The sequence below is a fragment of the Parasteatoda tepidariorum genome, chromosome 6 (genome assembly GCF_982258835.1).
Source record: "Parasteatoda tepidariorum strain Cologne lab strain chromosome 6, Ptep-v5.0, whole genome shotgun sequence".
NCBI lineage: Eukaryota > Metazoa > Arthropoda > Arachnida > Araneae > Theridiidae > Parasteatoda > Parasteatoda tepidariorum.
Window position 1 is genome coordinate 36,916,185 of NC_141760.1, and position 23,920 is coordinate 36,940,104.

General features: G+C 29.4%; 1 protein-coding gene across 1 annotated transcript in view; it reads right to left on the reverse strand.

The window, feature by feature from the left end:
* The window catches only part of LOC107437254 (neuromedin-K receptor), a 112,133-nt gene that overhangs the window by 23,219 nt on the left and 64,994 nt on the right, over nucleotides 1–23,920 (reverse strand). The window contains exon 2 of the mRNA XM_087165641.1: nucleotides 13,610–13,743. The gene's annotated coding sequence lies outside the window, so the exon portion shown is untranslated. The remainder of the gene's footprint in view (nucleotides 1–13,609; nucleotides 13,744–23,920) is intronic.

Consider the following 23,920-nt stretch of genomic DNA (forward strand, 5'->3'; position numbering starts at 1 on the left):
TTCTTCACCATGTAACGCATATGCGGGTTAGTTCAATCGTGTCATGGCAAAAAGGTTAATTTCTCACAATACTTGATCCAGAAGATCCCTTATCTTTTGTATTGGGTTCAAAATTACATAGCTACAGAGTTGAACATCAATAAAAATAAACCCGAAATTGGATCTGCTGTTCAACGATTATAAAATAAAATATAATAACTATAGTCTTATGGCGTCTTGCCATATAAATTTCTATGGTTGCCATACTAAACCATATGCTTATGGCACTTTGCTACGTAAACTTCGATGGTTGCCATAGATTGTTTTAGGATTGCCTATGGCAAATTTTCCTAAGGGTTCATTCATAAGGTAATGGCTGACCAGAAATTCTAGTTTCCAAAAATTACAGTTCGCATTGCCACACATTTGATTTAAAATATAAATCTGAAAAGAAAATCATACTGAATAATTGGTTTTTATGCCATACTCTAAGGTATCATGTCAAAATTATTAAATTTCAGCACTTATTACAAAAACATGTTTCATTGTTAAATTCACTAAAGCGCTTCGATAAAAAAATACCGAGCTTTTTTGGTGTTCATACTGAAAGAAACACGATAAATTTTACCATATTTTTGTAGTCTTGACCATCATTTTTTTCTTAGTGTGGGAAGAATTTTAACTGGAGGTCGAAGCTTATTTTGATACTTTCTACGTTTTTAGTTTCAGATGCAACAAGAATAAAATGATTTCCTTTTTTTACCCTACATCGTACTCCTGATTTTAAAACATTTTTTATATTTTTTTTATTTCGCTTAATTTTGTGTTTGATATGTCAGAAACTGGTTAAAATTTTGATTAGTAAAAACTTTTAGTTATAGCATTCAGGAAACATTTGAAACTGATATTGTTATCAAGGGTAGAGATTCAGTTGAAATTAAAGCACTACAGTTAGTCAGTGAAAAATTGTCGAAATTTTATTAGACGATAGTTCTCTTTGGTGATAAAATGTAAATGAACTTTCTTATAGTTGTCAAGAAGCAGTTAAAACTTACTTTGATATCTGAATAAAAGGTTCAATTTAGTTTTGAGCACTCTAGCTAATTGGAAAGTGATCACAATTTTGATTGACAATAAGCTTCTTTTGTGAATAATATGACAAGATATTGTGCTTATAGCTGTAATGAAATTACTAATCTGCCTTCTGTATAATGTCAGCATTCTCAGAACAGTTGGAATTGGAACTAGTTGGTCCCACCACCGGTAACCCATGAATTGTTGTAATTAAAAAGTAATGCATTCCCGCAACAGTCCGTTGTGAGGCAGGGGTGTCATGGAAGCTAAGGCTCTACAATTTCGTGACCTACGGCATGTTTGAGGCAATGAGTTCAGCACTGCGCACAGATCGCCTTCACTTCCCTGACAGGCTGGTACCCATCCATCCGCAGTTGTTTGGGCATCAAATCGCCACTGGGGATCGAGCCCCAGCTCTTCGCAATGACATCCTAGTACCTTAACCACTGAGCCATAGCGGCTCAGTGTTGTAAATATGACTATAAATTTGATTAGTAAAGAAACTATTAAAATCTTTTATTGCTATCTGGCACAAATTTGGGCACTCTAATTCGTTGAAAAATTTTCAGTAATTTGTTTGCTATTAAATTCAACTTAGCGATAATGTGCTTGAAATAGACAGGAAGCGATTGATAAGCATTTTGCCACTAGCCATGGATCTCCAGTTGACATTACTGAGCTCTAGCTCTAGTGAAAATGGCCAATATTTCAATTTCATAACCAAACACACAGCACACATACAAAAAAGAGTTAATAAAAGTATGATAATTGCTGAAAATAAATTAAAGAACCATTCAAAAATTTTAAAATAAAAAGAAAGAAAGATTAAAAAGAAGCAAAAGATAAAGATAAGATACAATACGGGTTATTTAATTAGGAAACAGTTTACATAACTATATTTTAAATTACAGCCTTTTAAGGAAGTATATATAAACAAAAACTAAGCATAAGAAATCTATAAGAAAGGAAAGCATAAGCATAAGAAATCTATAAGAAAAGAAATCTATAAGCATAAGAAAACAGGAAATCTATAAAAATATCGATAAAATCAGTTGATTAAAATTTATTAATTTTATATTAATTGATAAAAATATCTGTTGTCAAAAATATAGTAAAAGAATTAAATCTTATTGCTATGAATGCCCCATCAATTTCAGAAGACTTCAGAAAAATTTTGATAAAATATTTTTAAAACTGCAAAAAAAGAAAAACTTCCAGCATATTAATAACCTTTTTTATCACAATATAAACGTCTTTTTCTCTACATTAGAATTGCATCTTCTTTTTCTAAAACTGTTCTTCACTAATTTTCACCTGATTTTAATTCGTTCTGTCTTATTAATTACACTTGTTTTAAATTATATTATTTATATCTTTATAATATATTGTATCCTTACGTAACAGCATTGAATAACTAATACTTGACTTAAATCTTTTTAACGCATTCTGTTTGTAGTTAGTATTTAACTTAAGTTACGATATCAACTGAACCATTGTATGACCAATCGTTTAATTAATCATCAGTCAAATTATTCTAAACAGGCTTCGTTGTATCAGGATAGATAGACTCTCTTTGAATCCCGTGACACGCTGTCAATGTTAATAGGTAGAACCAGTAATAGTTATTTTCAAATTCAATTGTGAGTTTATATTCAAATAGTTGATTAGTTTGTAGCTAACAGTGATAATTAGTTGGTAACGAAGCTCGCTGTGATAAAATGGTGAAAAGTGAACCAAGTTGCCCAAATTTAGACTGACGATTTTAAAAGAATTTATGAGAGAAAAACAGTTTATGTTTAGAAAATACATTTATTTCCAAAAATTATGTGACGGGCATAATTGTCAGAATTGACGGGCCCCTCAGAATTGAAAATTTTCCGAAAGATGGAGCTACATATTTTTTTCTGTTGGTTTTGTGCAATGCAGAGATCGTCCTCCTATTAAGACATATGATTGTGGCTGATGATGGACATTTAATTGTTTTTTTTTTATTTTATAACAGCCGACCCAATTTTGGGTTTACGATTAACAATGTTTTACTCCGAAGCCTTGTAATTTTGAAAACAATACAGAAGGCAAGGGAATTCCTGGATCAAGTATTGGTAGAAATTTGCCTTGACTTTTTGATGGAATTAACCCGTATTTGCGTTATATGTAGAGGAAAACAACGAAAATCTCCCATGGATTGCCTGACTGCAAGGGGACAGTAATCCATAATCCATCTACCACTATGGATATTTTGCTTAAGCTGGGTGGTCGGTGCAAGCCGGGTGCGAAATTCGTATCGACCACCCATGGTTGGGATTCGAACCCGGTTCACCTCATTGGGAGGCGAGCGCTCTTCTCCTCTCCACCACGCATCGATGGTGGATGTTTAAAAAGTATTGAATTGTGATTTTTAATTATTAAATGATTTAAAAATAAAATGTGATGTGGTTTTTAAATGTTTGCTGCTTTCAACGTCAGTTATAGAACATTGTTTCTTTTTTCTAAAATCAAGGAACTCTTAGAGAAAGAATGTATTTCCTGTCATATGAATTGCTACAGTACTTGTTTTTTTAATCTTAATTTTTTTCCTTTAACATTCTAATTTAAAACATCTTGCATAGATTTATATTCTTCTCTGTTCTACTTTAACCGTTGAAAGCAAAGTGAGCTAGAACTATCTCTTTTACAATTCCAAGTTTCAGAATCCTAACATTAGCGATTCTATAGTTAAAAGTGTTTCGGAAAAACTCGCAGAAATAAACTACTCTTTTCCTTACTATATGTTATTTTAGTTTAAAGTGTAAAGTAGATAGTAGTTTATTTAAAATAAAAATTGATAGAGAAAGATTTAACTTTAAATATGTAAGAGTACACAAAGAGAAAATTTATTCTCATTCTTTTAACTTTTAGGTATCAATTTGCTTAATTATAAAAATAATACAGCGTAACTCGTACAATTACTTCCAGTGAGAACTCCTTTGTTCCTAAAAATGTTTTCTTTTTCCAGATAAAAATACACTTAGAAAATTAAATTCCTAACTACATTCGGTTTTTTTTTTAATTCTTCTGCTAAGTTCAGCATTTTATTAACATTAAACCTATTGCTCGAGTTTTGCAAAGAAAGTAAAATATTTACTTTCTAGGACACTACTCAAAGTAGAAAGGTTATAGAGTAAAGCAATTAAATTATCGTATCTAATGATGCTGATTTTAAGAAAATAATTATATTCATAAACAATATGGTTGAAATATTTTGAAAATTTTAAGGTGATTGGTATAAAGTATTGAACATAAACTAGTGTTTACATTCAGTAAGAAGAAAAATAAGCAGATAAAATAACTTTTGAGGAGAAGTTCTGATACCTATTCTCTATAATAAAACAGTACCTCTTCGACTAATCTAATTAGTGGGTTTAAAAGTAATTTAGTTATAAAAATGCTATCCTTTCTCTGGAAAAAGCTTCATTGCTTTAAATTGATATATGTGAATAAAGGGGTTAGAAGGTTTGCCTTCCAATACGGTGAACTGAGATCGATTCCCAGAATTCTGCACCCAGATCTCACCTTTCACAGTGTTGGCGTAAAATACTGCCAGTGGTAAGCAGATCATGGGTTAGAGTCCCATAGCCTTCAGGCTAACCGTGTGATGTTTCTGTGTTTTTCTTCACCATGTAACACAAATGCGGGTTAGTTCAATCAAAATATCCTCCTCAGAGGCAAATTTCTCCCAGTACTTGATTCAGGATTTCCCTTGTCTTCTGGATTGAGATCAAAATTACAAGGCTACGGAGTTGAATATTGGCAGTTTTTTTTCTATTGGCAGGTACTGAACTTTTACAACCTTCACCTAGGAAGATGGCTGAAGTGCTGCTTATGTAACGTTACCCGGTGGGCACCTGTGAACTTAAGTCACGGAGGAGAGCAACATTACGCACGCCACACTGCCACAGATACCCATTCATAAGATGGGTCACATAGAAAGAAACATCCATGCACAAAGCGGGATTCGAACCCGCAGCCATTGGCTTCGTAGTCCGCTCGGCCAAATGGGCGGCTGAATATTGGTAGTCGTACACCCAAAATTGGGTCGGCTGTTCAACGACGTTTATAAAATAAAACTTCGTCAATGGGGATAATTTTGAATTTTCTTTAAAAAAAATATGCTAGAGCAGCAAAAAGATTTATTCATTAGCCTTTAACTAGAGTTTCGAACATAGTCTTTGCTTGAAATAATGAATTATAAAACTTTACAAGTAAATTTTAGGAATTAGGCTAAAAAAAAATGCAAAATAGTTAAAGAGCATGCGCAGCAATGATAAAATTACAAAACAAAAATACGAAATAATTAATGAGCATGTTATGTACGGGAGCGTGCAGGATAGAGCATAGAATTGCAAAATTTCACTAATGAATGCAAAATAACTATTTATTTAAAATTAAATTTTTGTTCCTTTTGCAAAGTAATGTTTTTTGCAAAAAATATTTAGCTTATATTAACTAAACATTAAATAAAAAAATTATAAAATAATAAAATTTTGAATAAAGTTACTATGGTGAACGAGTATGAGATTTATAATGCATGTCAACAAAATAGAAAACTAAAACTGTATAAATAAAACCAAGAAAAAAATAAAATAGAAATTTAGGATCTTTCAATTGAAATTTTTTTATTGCTGATGTCACAACCATATATGGCAGTACTTTTACTTTCGTTACTTGTACCGCCGGAACAAGTAAAAAGTACGTACTTTTACTTGCACTTCGTTACTTTTTGAATTTAGTACTTTTACTTGTACTTTCGTTACTTTTTTAGGGAAAAAGTACAAGTATTTGTAACGGAAATATCGAACGAAATCGTTACTTTTTTTCTAAAACTCGGTAAGCTTTCTAAAAAAAAAATATTAAATTGAAAAAAAATGCTTATGTTTTTTTTTAATTAATAAAAAAAAATACATGTGCAATATACATGCATTCACAACTAACTTCGTGTTTAAATACCTTCTGTTTCAACTTATACTGCACATTCAATTATTTTTTACTAGCTCAAAGATCAAAAAGCTATCTGAAACCCTGTGTTTGCTTTGTTTACGTTTGTGCTTTTGAAACGCGTCTCTAAAGAGTAAAACAATCTTAAATCAATGGTAATTTAAATAAATAAAAATAATAAACTAAAAATGAAAATCAATAGATAAAATTTCTTTTTCGTGCAAATCCATAAAAAGTTTGAAATTAAAACTATATTTGATTTTAAAATTATATTATACGATTATATTATAAAATTATATTATAATATTCTTTCGAATTTAAAAATAAATTTAAATCCATAACTTTCAAAATTAAAAATATTTAAATAAATGACAAAAATTTGGCAAAAACTTTAAAGAGCATAAGAATATTATTCAATAAAATTTTAGGTTACTTTGAATTTTCGATTTCCTAGAAATGTACTTTTAAATCGTTACTTTTTTTGCTTAGTACTTGTACTTTTACTTGTACTTTTTACTCGTTACTTTTTAAAATATGAACTTTTTATATTTTACTCCTTACTTTTTTTAAAAATACTTGTACTTTTACTCGTTACTTTTTAAAAGTAACGTTGCCATATATGGTCACAACCTTTATGGTTAAGAATGATAGCGAAACTACATCAAGAGTTGTTGAGCGAGCAAGGGTTTTGAGTCTCCTAGTCTAAACTAAGCTAATTGTTTTATTCAAATACATAATTTTATGGCTATATCAAATCGGTGGATATTTTTATTTAGCTGTAGGATTTAATTTAAAATCCTCTTGTGAAATAACACTTACAATTTGTCCAATAAAGACTCGCAATAATGAATTTTATGAAGGAAGTACTAAACAATTAGAATTATTTGCAATCAAAATATATATTTCGGTTATGATACTTAAACTATTGTGGGAAAATGTGGACATAAACTGTGCCAGACAAGTAATTATCTACAAGCCTAGTACTGAGGCAAGTTAATGCATGAGAATACTAAACCTACCTGACATGATGGCTTTTATCGTCTAGTGAGGATTTGATACACCTTTCTCATAATGCCATTTGACAGTGTTACACAGATGAATAATTTGAAACTACTTACAAGATACTGTATTAATCGTAAGATATTTATACTTGTAAGATAAAAATTTAAAATTTCAATTTCCAGTTTTTTATACGTTAATAAATATTTATAACCTGAACATTCATTAAAATAGATAATTTAGGGTTCAGAATTTCTCTGTTATAATTTCTTATAAGATTATAATTGGGTGTAAATTAATATCTGTATGTGTGTTGACTTAACATGTACCAGTTATTAATTATTAAATAACTGAATAGTAATGATAACTTTATAAAATTTTTGATAATATTTTTCTGATTTACCTTCGATAAATAGTTGTACAACTTAAATAACCTAGTAAGAAATTGTTGAAAAAATTTTGCATATCAGATGAAACTAAAAATAAGGCATGTTATGTCTGAAAATAATCTATCTATATAACGTTTTCATCGTTTACTTTTAGAGAAAAAACCTTCTGATTTAACATTTAACATGTTATTTTCTTTTAAATAGCATAATACGCAGTTATAACAGAGTTATAAACTACACAGTGTTAAGTGTTGCCATGACAGCAAGACAGTATAAAAGTACAGAAGTAAAGCTTTTTGAACTAAAACTATCAAAGAAACTCAAGAGTTATGTTTTGAATAAAATTTGATACATTTATTTACTCACAAATCTCTGTATAAAAAGAAATCCGCATGTGTTAAAAAAAACCTGTGTTTTAAAAGAAATCAGTATCAGAAAACTGTATTCAAATTCCGTGATTTTTGTAACTCTTCCAACAAGTTGTAACACTTCACGACACATTACCACACATTTTGAATTAATTACAAAACTGAAAAGAAAATTTAACCGAAGAAATGGTTTTTATGCCATTCTCTAAGGTGTATCATAATAAAATTACCAAAAGGTACCAAATTTTACCTCATTTACTACCAAACAGATGGTAAATAAAAACTATTTATATGGTAAAAAATTAGTGTTACTACTTAGATTTTAGTGTTCCTATAGTCTTTGAAACATGGTAAATTTTGCCATATTCTGGTAGTTTTGACATTATACTTTTGACTTCATACTTTTTCTCAGTTTGAATGGCAATATTGATTCATTGTCAATAGAAATTTTTGAAGTTGAATTTAAACTAACAAATTTTAAGAGGGCGAACGCTTATGCGCTATATTTAACACTGAAATAATTAAACAAAATATATGAGATAGAGTGCATTTTTTTAAATAAAACTTTATTTTTTTACCACGAGGAACAGAGATGATAGTGTATAATGTATGGCGATGAGAGAGCGAAGCAAGCAAAGAGGTAGAATTTCTAGTTAATATCGCTAACTTTCCTGTTTTACAGATTGTTTAAGACGGTGCTTGAAAAGTATTGAAATCTAATTTTTACACTTAATGTATAAATTTAGCAGTTTATTTGATCTTCTAGCGGTACTTGTTTTTTATTCTTAGGATATTTCAGCAGAAAACTCGCATTTCAATTTGCAGCATTATTTACAGTGTAAATTTTGTTTGTTATGCTAAATTATACAATGACCAGCTACGAAATTCAATTTGCAATAAAGTTATATTTCCTAGGTAAATGTGTTTTATGCCTTTCAGCTATTTCATTCTTATCAACCTGAAAGAACATTTTTCATTTTTCTTTTCTCTAAATAAAACATGAAAACATCTTTGTATTCATGCATATATAAGAAAATTTGTTTTTGGTAAATATTTTTGTTTTCTTAGAAAAATACGTTTATTCCAAACACCGACATTCGTTTTTGAAGCATGTCAACTAAATAGTTTCTGGGTATTGTACATACATTTGTTCCCGACAGTATCTTTGCTTAAAGTATTAAATACAAAAAAAAATTTATTCGAAAATTTCGAAATAAAAATCGTTTGTCTAAACAGCTTATCTTTGAAGATCATATAAATAAATGATCCTTGACAATGCATTTTAGATACTCTTTAACTTGAAAGAAATATATAAACTCATGTGTAAATAGTTGCTATCTTTTTCTCTTTTTCAGCGGTATGGTTTTTTAAGTGGGATGAAATGTATGATTTATTATTTATTTTGTGATTAAATAAATTTGATTTATAGGTATTTTGACAATCAAGACAAATAAATAATTTTAGAGCTATATCGTTTAAATGATGGTTAAATTTGAAAGCAATTCTTAACATTTGTTTTTACTTTTAAATCCTTAAAATCATGGGATAATTGTATGGGAAAACATAGAAGGCAGTACCATCTCCTCATCGTAGTTGGCCAGACTGCCCTATGCGAGCCAATGCCTTCCTCTGAAGATTTCTCCATGATGACTTCCAAATTATCATTGATCTCAAATTCTTTTCATCAACTGCAAGAAAATCAGACTCCACTGAGTCAGCCCATCTGAACCGCGGCCTTCCCAGCTTTCTTGCTCCAGTGGGTCTAAAAAACGGTATATTTTTTATTGTACTTCTGATCACTCATTCGAATCACGTGGGCCATCCAGTTCATTCTATTTATTTTTATGTATTTAATAATATCAGGTTGTTTATAAATCTTGTACAGTTCAAGGTTAAATCTCCTTCTCCGGTTATTGTTTTCATTTACACCACCAGGTATACTCCGCAAAATCTTTCTCTCAAATATTGTGGTACAGTTTTGTCATCGTCCAAGCTTCAGAAGCATATGTCAAGACAGGCCGGACAAGAGTTTTGTAGATTAAGAACTTTGTTTTTCTAAAAAGAAACTTAGATTTATGAAATCTGGATTCTTGTTATGAAGTCAGTAGCATAGTGTAGGGAAAATATAAGCAAACTGAGTTAAGAAGAGTGGTTAAAACTAACAGAATATGTTTCATTTGCCGTGTTTCTCGCTCTATGGGAACGACAAAAAGCTCGTTAATTTTCATCGAAGTACTTTGCTAAAATAAACAATATATTGTGATTTTATAGTATGTAATCACATTAAGAAAATTTCGTAAAATTATCGTGACACCTTAGCTGCTTCCAAATGGAGTTCCGAGGAATCCTTGGGTTCCGCGAAAGAATTAAAGGGGTTCCAAGTGTTAGGACGTTTCTAAACTCTATTTTTTTTAAACATGTTTGAAGCGTGTAATTATATTTAGATCTAATAAATAATTCATTTACTTGCTTCATTCATTACTATGTTGTTCTTACGTTATTATTTAAAGTAAAATGCTAATAAAATATAAATAAATTTGGGTGCGGAATTCGTATCGACCAGCCATGGCTAAGATTCAAACAAGATATACCTCATTGGAAAGTGAACTGTTTATCTCCTAAGCCACTACGGCTCTGAGGCATGCTACTTAAATATTGTTTCAAAATTTTACATCCTTGCATCTACATTTACAAAAGTCCAGAAAAACTAAAGACTTTCAGGCATATTTTCCTAACTTTTTCGAGAGCTTGTGCTACTTAACACATGTTTCATGCAGTCAAAAAGCGGACAAAGAAGTGTATATAAAGTAGTGAGCCTTTAAAGATACGCACCATTTCGTAAAGCAACAAAGACAATAAATGGGGGACGAACGTCTGATGTACCCAAGCAGTTTAATACATATCTGCTTATCAGGACTGTTTCATAAACTGTAGTCAAACTTTCAAAACATTGCTTTTTGTTTTATAAGTTACATGTATTTTGGGAACGTTAACAGAAGTAGCGTTTTTCATAAGTCCCCCATTTCTTACCATTTGGGAACACTGAATGGTTACGAAATAATTCATAATTTGGCCAAAGTTTCAAATACCCGTTGTGAAGATTGGTCTGACTTATGTTGAGCTGTAATTATACCAATCGTGTGTGTTTTGCACTCATATCTACCCCCTCCATGTATTAAGTATGGCCATCTGCAGGAAAGGGCAATTCAGAAATTTTAATTCACTGACAGCGGATTACACGATCCAGGTGATACTTCATATCAAACTGTAGCAACAGCTACGATTAATGTATGCCACTCACCTAACTTTTAATATATAGGTAATTAGAGTTCAAGGATGTGAAGACACATAAATGAATTAATTGATTGGTTTTAAGATTCACTCATTCAGAATATAAAATAAAAATTGCAGTATTTTTGGTATTATTGCGTACCAAAATTTGTGGAATTTTTTATTGTATGCTTTTATTATTATTAATATTTGTTGTATGATTTTATTTATTTACTTGCAAAATACCCGTTCTTCACAACGGATAAATAAACAATATCAATTGATCAGTACTGTACATACATATAAAATTAAGCACAGATTTGACAGAACGACGCATCAGTTAAAATAGCATAAAATGGCTGCATTAGTTTTTAGTAAACTTGTAGGATTTTTATTTTCAGATTTAGCAGTAATAAATAAAATAAAACTGAAAATTATTAGTCCCATTATCTATGTAAAAAGTTAATTTAATAGTTCGGAAACAACATTTCTTTCTTCTTGCCCTGATTATAGCCTCTCTGAAAATGTCCCTTACCTGGTTTTACCACTAAGATATTTAATAAAGCTAAATTATTTTTTTATATTTTATTATTTGTTGCCCTTTCTCGTGGATTTACATTACTATATTAGACAAAACACTTTTTTTACAGTTCATTCTATCAAAATATTAATTTACTGTTTTTAGTATCACTTGGTGTAATGATATTGCTCGTGGTTAACTCGTGATATTCAAGATTTATCTTTATAAGGTAAATTTATCTAGTACATGCCCCTTTTAAGGGACCATAAGATACGCATTTTCACAGCAGTGGTATTAAAACTCATCAGCATTGGGGTAGTTTTAGTGATCAGCGAATATATAACAGTAATGCTTCATATTTATATTAGTATATTTCAGTTTTGAGTTAGTATATTTGAATACGAATTTGAATTAGTATTTTTCACACAAAACTCAAATATTAATTAGTATATTTGAGTTTTGTACGAAATACGTTTATCACTGGCAACAAACTGAAGCAGAAATCTTAAAAACAAACAGGATTCTTACAAGCCCTTGATTAGGACATTGGAGCATGCTCATTTCTCAATCTAACATTTAATTTACTTTTGAAATTATTTGTAAGCAGTGGTGGAAAAAAGTTCTTTCAATTCTAATTCATTAAAATATTAATACACTATCTTAGATACCACTTTAAAAATATTTTCTGGAACTACGGAAAACCCGTAGTAGAATTCTTCTTAAAACTACATCCATAATACCAGTAGTACATATTACCAAAAATAATTAAGTGTCATCTGCGTAAGGCGATTTTCTACGGATGCCCTAAGCTAATTTACCATCAACCATTTTTTCATTAACTTTGCTTTTTAGCACGTATCTATTGTTTTTTAAATTTTAATTAATACCAAAATTAATTAAGCAATGATATAAATACTAATATGACGAATAATAATATCCCCAAAACTAATAAGTATCCTTCCTCCATTTTCCTAGCTTTTTAGTATCTAGATTACTTTTTTATTTCAATTAATACATATTATCAGAGCCGAAATGGCTCAGGGGATAGAGCGTTTGCCATCCACTGAGGTGAACCAGGTTCGAATTCCACCAATGGCTAGTCGAAACGAATCCGCATCCGGCTTGCACCGACCACAGTGCTGACGAAAAACATCCTCGGTGGTGAACGAATCATGGATTAGAGTCCCCTTGCCGTTAGGTGAACCGTGGGTGGTTTTCGTGGTTTTCCTCACCATGAAATAAAAATGCTGGTTAGTTCCATCAAAAAATCCTCCACGGAGACACATTTTTTGCAATACTTGACCCAAGATTTCCCTTTTCTTCTGGATTGGGTTCAAAATTTCAAGGCTACGGAGTTGAACATTAGTATTCGTAAACTGAAAATTTGAGCCGGCTGTTCAATGATGGTCATAAAAAATATAAAATACATCAACATAAATTAAGCATCATTGTCGTCAATAATAGTATGGCAATTTTTTATAATTCCTCTAAAAGAATAAGTACATTTACTCCATTAATTTTTTCAAGTACATAGTTAACTTCTTTTAATTCAACATGCATATATTACATGAATTAAGTAACAATCATTGGCGTCAATAATGGTATGGTTATTTTTCACGTTTCTTTTAAGCGAATTTGAACCACTTTTCTATTAATTTTGCCTTTGAATACATTACTAATTTTTTCAGTAACTATTTTATATTGTTTTCAGTTACAATTTTATATTACTGTTCAGTTACTATTTTATATTGATTTTATATTGTTTACCATTAGAGAAACACATTTTCAAAGAATTGCTATAAACAAAGTAAACATGATGTATCAGATAATTTTTGAAATATTAATTTGATGACGTAATCACAAATGATACAATGTTAATGTTGTTCATTGAATTTATAGATGAAGAAGAAATAATTTATGTGCAATCAGCTTTTTTTGACTAAATAAAGCTGTAAGCTAGAAAATATCATTGATGTTATCTTTAAAATATTTGAAAAACTTAATCGCTTACAGTAAAATTTAAAGTAATGACTAACCTTTAATCAATCAGAAAAATCTGTTTCATTTTTTGCCCGCCATGCTCAAACGGTTCGTCTTAGACAGTGACCTCCGTCCTGTTCGAACTATCCGTATGCCAAATTTCATTACTTTCGTTCGATGATTTAGGAGTCTATAAAAGATACACACGCATTCATTTTTATATTTATTTGCTTGCATGACGTTGTATTTATACATAGTAAATAATTCTGGATTAAATTATGATAAAAAGTATTAGCACCATGAAATCCATCGTAAAATCCATTTTTTCATAAAAATTTCGTATCGTAATTTTTACAATATTTACTGTAAAATCATTGAATTACTGCAATTAAAACAATATTATTGTAAATATTATGGCACATCAGATTTTTGTTACGTTAAGTTTCACGGTGAAAAGTACTGGCATTCTGAGTGCCAGTACTTTTTCCTAGAATTTTATCGGGAACTTTTTACAATGTAGTTAAATGTTAGTCAAAACCTCTGAAGAATTGTATAGAATGATTGAAAAAGTTTCAAGGACAACTTATAATATTTATTTCAGGCTAAAAAGCTTTTTAATACCCTAAAAAATCTTTATTTTCCTATACTTTCGAAAAACAATCTTATTTAAATAAATCTTTGCTTTTCAATTACTTTTTTTCTATTAAGGCACAGAATAAAAATACTATAGCATTTTAATGTTTAATCTTTAAAAGAAAGCTTTAAAAAATTGTATCGTAAGTATTGTATTGCTTGAAGGATGTTTTTTAATGACTTTTTTTAAATATTCGAAAAAAGCAGAAATAATGCAGTTTCAAAGGAGAAAGTCAATTTTACTTGGAAGTATTCAAAATATTTTCAATTTTGTTCTAGATGCATTCAATCTAAATACGATTAGTTTTCGAATCGTTTTCAGACCCTTTCCGAGTTCTTAACATGTAATCTTGTTATAAGTCACATTAAAGAATGATTTAAAAGGACGAAAAATAATAGGAAATAAAAAATTTAATACAATAATATTTTGAAAAGAAAGGTATAAGTCTTGAAAGTAAACAGTGTGAAAAGCCTTAAAGTTTAAGACCCCTAAGGTTTATTTTTAGTTTCACTTCAAGTATTTTACACTAACAATTTATTTATACGCCTAAAATTATTCAAATACACATGGTGGGCCTCTTCTTTAAATTTATTCAATTTGATTTTGTAAAGTTTCGAACATTTTTAAACGCATGAAAATTGAGTTGAACAATTGACCAATATCATCAAATATACAAACACACATTGATTATGCTTGAATTAATACAAATTTTAACTTAAACCATGCCCGGTCTGATGTGGCACAATCAGGGTGCTTCATCAAAATGTGTCACAGTAATGCTTCAAATAGAGACTATTTAAAGAAAAAATTTTTATTGATGTTCTCTGTTATCAACGCCATCTGTTGATGAACATTATAAGCAAGTTTTATAGTTGGGGAGAACAAAAAGACTACTTTTCCATCCAGAAAATAGCAAAACTTTAACGTTTCACCTGATTTAAATGTTTCTATAATTGATATTTGCTTTTTTTTAGTTATTTTCGTGCCATTTAGTGATTAAAAAATAAATTAACTTGATGAAAAAAAACTAAACTAAAATTCGAGGGTCATATAAGATTTTTAACTTTATATATATACTATAGAGAATATATATATACTATATATAACAAAGTCCTAAACATTTAAAGTTGAAATTCATATAAATAAGGAAGATACAATGCTTATTGGATTGACGAACGTATGTTTGTAGGAAACTTTTACAAACTCTAAATTCTGTTACTTAGTACCGGAAAACACGATGATTTTTTTTTTAATTTTCAACCAATACGCTTGAAAGCATACATACATCTAATGTAGTTTCTGGGGCATGTGCAATTTTGTTTTTATATATTGTTCATAGTATTTGATAAACTAAACCTTAAATCCCAGCTTCGAGACCATTTTTTATTCAAGCACTAGATCAGGGGTTTCCAACTTACATGAGGCCGGGGGTCACAATTGAGAACACAAATCAAATGGTGGGCCGCAACTTTCTCAAAATTTTATATAGGACTCTTTTATGTTTGAAGGAACATTAAATCTTCCTTTCAGATTTTTACCAAGTTGTACAAAACGAAAGTATTGAATTACAAATTAAAATAAGAAGTAGAATTTTAAAAATATTTAATTGCATATTAAAAAAATTCGGGCTACAATAATTTTAATGTGCCCCCATGTACTAAACAGTTAATGTGCAACAGATATCTAATTGTTAAGATATAAAACTTTAAAAAGGTTGGTATTAAAACTTACATAGTAGCACACAAAATGTTCAATGACAAAATTGAGGTTTATCTGCTGCAACCACCAGAGAATAGATATTTATATTTTAAATTTAAAATTTACAAATGTGTGTGTAAATATTTTCGTCCAAAATGAGTGGTTTCAAAAAGTTAAATCGGAGAATTTCTTCGAGAAAACTTCTGATACACACATGCTAAGTTACATTCACAAAATACAAAAAAATGAAATAGAAAAGAGCAACATGCACGATTATTTTTGTATTTGAATAAATATTTTCTTGGATGCAAAACCTGAGAAATAAATTTTTTTGCACCGTTGGTATGATAAATTTCACAGAAACGAAGAAATTAGATTTTTATTAACGAGAAAAATATTTTAAATTTATATAGATTTTTTATTAAAATTATCCACAAAAAAATGACAACTAATATATTTTAGTTCACGGGCCACAAAAAAAGGCTTCGCCGGCCGGATGCGGCCCCCGGGCATCCAGTTGGAAATCACTGCACTAGATTGTTCAGAAAACAAATTAACTCTTTCACACTTACGTCAAAACTGTTAAATTCAGAGAGAATGAAAAACGAAAAAAAGTTTATTCATTTACCGATTTACCATGTTCAGATACTTTAAAAAGAATTTCGTAAATTACATGATTTATTTTAGTTATTAGTTGGAATTTATAGTTGCCTAATAGGTGATAGTTATGTATTATTAGTGATAGTTTACACTCTATTATTGCCTAAGAAGATGGCAGACTCAACTAAAAACAATCTAAAGCACAAAATTGTATGCAGATGTTTGTGAAAAAACAGATGCTATTGTTAGATCATGGATAGTGCCTACGTTGAATTTTTTAGTTCGTTTTAAAAATGTATTATTTTTAGCCAAATGGGAGGGAATTCTTTGTCACGTTTTATATATTCCTTTTTTGTCATAATATTTTCTTTAAATAACCATGCTACGAGATTATAACAGTTAAAGCCTATTCATTTTCCGTGTTTTTATACTTTATCCCATATTAAGACACCTTTTAAACTCCACTTCAGACTTATTTCTTTTGTTAACATTTTCATTTTTTTCGACAACACTGCGATATTTGTGAGATTTCAAAATTTAGGCAAACCAAAATATTTTATACTGATTATATGTATTTATTATATATAATAATAATGAGCATAATAATAATTGCTGTATTTTAATCTTAGAGATAAAAAGAATGAGTCTCAAAATAGGAATCTTTCCCTTTTATAACTATATTTAGAGTGTAATTATAATATCCGTATTATAAGGTTGAATAGAAAATTCGAAAATTCTCCGTGAAAAGAATTTAACATTCTTTCAGAAATCACTGTGGTGTTTGCTCTTTATCAGTAGGAGATTTTTTAATCCTTAAATTAAAAGGCAATGAAAGAAAGTACAAAAAATCAATATTTCGTAAGAAATCCGGTTCAGTGGAATTCCGTTTTCCCTACTTACCTTTCTACTTTATGAAAGAAATGCTATTGTATATCAGTTCTATTTTCTAAAATTGGCCCAGAAATGCTAAAAACAGAGGGCAAAATATGTGAGGGAAAATTTCATGGTTTGCTTATAAACTTTTACTGTTAATAGGTATTTATGAACTTTAGTTCAGTTTGAAAATTAAAGGAACTGGCTGAAAAAAAATTATGCATTTTTTTCCTTATTCCTAAATCGAGTAATATTAATAGATAATTTAGTTTCATTAAATCATGCAATAAATAATGCAGAGCAAGGAGAATCTCAAGGGAATCTTGGATAGTCCGAAGCTTACGAGAGAAGTAATTACTAGTTTTTTTTATTGCAAATGTAATTTTTTTATTTTATTTTAAACCATTCCATACCTGAATTAGTAGTTTAGTTAATAAGTAAGTTTTATAGATATACTTATTACTATAAGCATTGAAGTTATACTTTTAAGGAAGTTTTTATTTATTTATTGCTTCATACTTCTATTGACTCATTTTTCTGCTACTTGGGTGCAAAAAAAATTTTTTTTATATCAACATTATAAAAATATTATTATAATAATTTATTTCTTTATTAATTAATTTATTGATTCATTTATTGCTTTAAACTCCAATTGACTAATTTTTCTACAACTTGGGTTACAAACAGGAACTAAAAATATTTATATCTAAAAAATATTAAAATATTATTATAATAATTTATTTATTTATTCAAACATCCATTAATCAATTTTTCGACCATTTGGTTTAAAAAAAGAACTAAAAATAGTTTTATATCAACATTATAAAAATATTATCATTAAAATTTAATTATTTATTATTTTTGTATTGCTTAGAACTACTATTGACCAATTTTTTTGCCACTTGGGTTTAAAACAAGAACTGAAAGTATTTATATATTAACATTATTAAAATATTATTAAAATAATGTATTTCATACATTATCATAATGTTTTTATTAAACTGACTTCTTTTTTGCATACATAGTAATAACCAGTCGTTTCCTGGATCTTTAATAACTTAGCTTGTAATGTTTTGCTACTCTTCTTTATTATCAGTGTGCCATAAAAATGTCATGTTTTAATTGGTCAAACTCTTCAAATTTTTATTACTTATTTGTAACTATTCAAAACACTTAATCTGATGGCACTAATCTTATAATAGTTTAAAATAATTTATATTTTCCTCATGTAGATATGGACTTGATCTTTTAGATATTTGTTGTGGGCAAAAACTTTTTCTCTTAATTGGAGTGACCTATTCGTCTTTTGATTTTAAAGTATAGCCTTTTTCTTACAAAAATTATTTAATTAAGAAAAATATAAGCAAATTCCAATTTTCCCAAGTTACTTACTTATAAAAAATATTTTACTGATTCCCCCATCCCCCTCAGTTACTTTTATTTCGCTTTAATATCACCAAATTACAAATGTTTCTTACTGTCACAAATCGCATTTTTTCTTCAACATATCTTTTTCACATCAACCAATTTATTAAATTTTCTTTTCTTATACTTCAATCTATTAATACCATTTTTACCAAAAACAATTTTTTTTTAATCTTTAAAACTCTTACCTGAACACCAAGCGTATTTGAAGAGATACTATAAGAACTTTCTTAAAAACTACACCACTGATGAAAATTTTTTTAGTCCCCTCTTTAATTAATTTTCAATGATAAACTTCTGATCTTCACTGATTTTTCGTTGATCTTTAGATAAAGCAGCAGTGGCGTACGCAGAATTTTTTCAAGGGGGGTGTTCATGATTTTCTGAAGCTACTAAAAGAAATTCGAGTATGTAATAAAGCACTATTATTTCCCTAATTTAGACAGCTAGACAGTTTTGACTTTTTATTTCAACAACATTGTTTAGTTAAATTTTTATTTGATTTTTTAAGTTTAAGAGCATAATGTTATATCTTCTCGCATGTAATATCTTCTGAAAAAAGTCCAATGTCATGTGGGTGGGAAGTAACACTTAAAGGGCCACTTTCACATTCATCAGATTTTGTTATGCTAGAAACGTTTTCTTCAACGGAAGTATCACATTTCTGTACAACAGAAAAACTTACATTGTACTCCATTCCCCCTTTTATATAATTTTTCACCGCATCTCCAAAATTCTCGAATTGTCTCAAAGACGACAGAACGTCTAAGATTCCAGAATCATCGCGTAAAGACCTCGCGAATGACAGCCAGTCTCGAAAACTATCGTGACTGGCAGAACAGAAAGGAACCAGTCCATAACAGTATCACGTGAATTTAGTTTCAAAAGTACAACCCTATTATAGTAAATGTTTTTTTCAGTATTTGAGAAATGCCCTGAGAAAAAAGGTAGGCATAAGGCAAATAAAAATATATAGTCTTAAAAAATAATACCCGCATAATTTCTACTAAAATGTTTATTTTTGCCATTTTGTCTGAGCTCAAGGGGGGTGTTCAAACCCGTAAACCCCTCCCTTGCGTACGCCACTGTAAAGCAGTTTAGGTATTCCTGTGGTAATTGGAACTTCTCGTTCAGTAATGCTATTTTCTGGCCCTGGATGGCTTCCTGGGAGGGGTTTGTGAGTTACAATTAACTTCAGAGTATCTAAGACATAATGTGTAAAGTTCACGTCTGAAGATTTGGCAGGTCAGTGAAAACGAGGAAAATCTTCACTTCTTTAACAAAATGAGTGGTCAAACTAAGTAACTCGACGCTATTTTTCGACAAAAAGAAATTAGAGCCGAGCACCTCTAAGAAGGTAAAGGATTTTTTTGTCAAGTGTTTAAAATTAAGAAATTTCAAAAAGAACAAAATTATAAAATTTGTGAGGTCTTTCACCTAAACTCATATCATTCATAGTCATCATATCACTCATATCGCTTACATCATTTAATTCATATAATTCAGCTTTCTGCCAATATGGTAAATTTCTCAGATATCGGTGGGCAGGTAGTGTGTTATCGGTTCATAATTTAATACTGAGAAAACCGAAAAACCCCTGTATACTACCCAATGTCAAAAAAACCCGTACTACCGTGTAATCCGTACTACCCAATGTCCCTACGTACTAACCACAATCCGTACTACCCAATGTCCGAAAAATCAACCATTATATTTTGATGGTCTGAACAGACATCATGTTAAAGGTTTTGCATACCTTTCCAGGTCTTTGAAAAAGGTCGTGTATGATTGGTGGAATTCAAAAAATGTCTTGAAAGCGTATGTTTGCTTTTGCTTTGAGTGTGATAATAAATCTGATTCCATTTTATCAGAGAACAAATCCTGGCACTGCGGGCTTTTTTTTTTGTCTGCGATTTCCTGGAAAGTGCAGATGTTCGCCAAATAGTACAGCTAGCTGGGTTTGACTATAAAGCGCAATGTAAGGGATTCTCTAAGGACGACTCACGACCTCCTTCCAGCAACCATGCAAAGCATGAAGACAGCATTTCTAATCGAACAGCATATCGGATCAATTACCAAGGAATGCATACTCTATTCTTTTCTCTCGTATGCCCTTAAATAGGGCCGGTCGAGAAACAAATAAACTCTTACTCTATTCTTTTTCCTACCCAAAGCCACTTTGTGGTCCCTGTGGTAGAAACAGCCACAAATTTTTTATTCAACTCTGCAAACACTCTTTCATATCTTTCGACTCCAATGGTTGTTACACATGAGCAGGCACGTGGATTCTATTTGTTGAATAGTTATTTTTTTTTTTTTTAAATTTTATTTCAATCTGTCTTTAAACGAAATTGAAGTCATTCTTCCAGTTCGGGAGTTATTAATGAAGTATAGAAAATCTCGTACTTTTGAGCTTTGATGTAGTTCTTCCTATGAAAAAAACGAAAAAAAACAATTTTTTACTTAAATTAGCCTTTATTCCTTTCTTTTAAAGCTAAAGTGACTGTTTTTTTTTGCACTCAAAGTTTATAAATTTAATCTTTATCAATTTTAGATGTAATTGTGTAATTCATCAATTTGTGTAATCATAATTCTTTTTTAAAAATAATTTTACTATTAAAACTGTTTATGTTATTAAACAAGTTAGTACTCAACTGAGCAACATATAAAGCTGTGCTTAGTAAATTTGTATTTTATTAAACATTGAGTTACATAATTAAGAAATCTTTTATTTCGTTAAAAAATGCGATAGTTTTACTTCAAAATCCATCATAAAATTTCCTATCTTCAAAAGTTAAAAAAAATATGTGGATACTTATATCAGATTAGTTTATTTTGTGAAACGCTTCCAATTATAATAAATAGTTTATAGTTTGAGAGATTAACTAACCTTGATAAAGATTACTAAATCATTATAATCCATCCAAAAAAGACAAACGCTTAGCAAGCAAAAAGAAAAAGTGAAATTCTGAAATTTAGTCTCGTTAAAATAAATTGTGAATTTTATGTTGCAAAATTTTTTCAAAATAATTTACAATACTGTGATCATAAAGTTTCAAATATATTTAAGAAAATCAAAGCAGGTGAATTGCATTGTATATTTTTAAATTAACTCATTAAAATAAAAAGAGAAAAATATTCTATAAATCAAAGGATACTAAAATAAATAATGTTGAGGTGCGATCAGAAATTTTTACAGGATTGATCCCATGAATCGTACGGATAATTTTAAAAAAAGATTCGCTTTTCACAATTTTTTATTATATTTAGAACTACGGTGCTCACCTCCCGCTCTCTGTGCTCATCATGAAATTTTTGTATTAGTCTAGTTGAACTTATTATTATTATTATGTAATCATTCAGTTTATTATTCAAAAACTAAATGACTGCAAAGCAAACATTAGGTCGTGTGGAACTCCTTTAAAATACATATTCTCAGACATACATAGAAAATACATAATTTCATATTCACACGAAGCAAAAAATAATAATGAGAAAACTATAAATTGGAAGCAAAGCAATAATGAGAAGAAAATACACGTACAACAACTTGTGCTTCAGTATTTGAAAGTTAAGAAAATTTTAAATCCAATTTCTGTTCCTAGTAAACCTTTAGAGTAAAATTCAATTCAAAATCTATTTAAAAAAAATGTCAGAATCATAGTTAAAGATTTTTTTGAAACACTAGAGGGCTCCGCCCCCTGCTCGCTGACGCTCGCCAACCCCCGGAGAATTGCTTCGCAATTCTTGCTTGGTTTGCTTCGCAAAACCAAGAATGCTTTGATATCATATATTTCAATATTAAACTGAATATTAACTGTTATCATCGAAAAGAATTAATTTTCTTAAATGCAGAATAAGCAGTGTGTCAATATCAATGTCACTTTTTTTCGTTGACTACAGTTCCTTCTATGTCCTATTTGTTCTCTAAATGAGCCAAAATTGTCAGAAATTAACATCAATGTGCAGATATAATCTTAATATGAAACTTGTTTAAAAAAAATTATAATCACAATAATACAGACTTTGTCCCAAAGAAATGAATATATATTTTTAACACATTTAATTCAATATATATATATATATATATATATATATATATATACATATATATATATATATATATATATATATATATATATATATATATATATATATATATATATATATATATATATATATAGATATATATATATATATATATATATATATGTATGTATGCAAACACTATAATATTTTTCAATAAGCAATATTGTTAAGAACAGGGTAATTTTTAAAAAAATATTTTAATAATATTCAGCAAAATAACTATAAATGAAAACATTAATTTTGCGGAATTAAAATAAACAATGCACCAATAGCATTTTCTTTACGCTAAATACATTTATAAATTTGACATTATATATATATGTTATAATATTTCTCTATATACAATATTGTTAATGACAGGATCATCTTTAATAAATATTTTAATGTTCTCCTTCGTTGTGCATCTTGACAATGCCACATATAATTGACCATGAGAAAAAATAGGCCGTTCAATATATAGCCCAACTTTATCGAAGGTTTGGCCCTTATTAATTGTTAAGGCATAAGCTAATCTAACAGGAAATTGTCGTCGATAAAGCACAAATGGTAAGGAAGAATTACTTGATAATGTATTTAATTCTATTCTTGGAAGATTGACAATACTACCATTTTTATTACCAGTAGCAATTTGGCAAGTCAATACTCTTTTCCCTATTTTAAGAACAGTCAATCGAGTTCCATTGCAAAGGCCATCAACAATAGATATGTTCCTGATCAGCATTACAATGCATCCAACTTTTAATTTGAGCTGATGAGGTGGCAGTCCCGGGAGATTTATGGAGTTTAAATATTCAATAGAATACCTTAAAGTAGCTTCTTCTTCTCTCCCGTCTGATTTATCTACTCCATATAGTGTGGCCTTATCAATACTATAACTTATAACCTCTTCACCTGGCACACGTGATAAAATATTTTCATTAACTTTGTTAACTTCATCATTTTGCGGTGATAATATGATGTGATTAATGAAGTTAGTATTAAGACAATCGATTTTTTCAAAAAACCAAAGAAATGATATCTTTACAATAAAGATCAGGAGTGCTTGCAT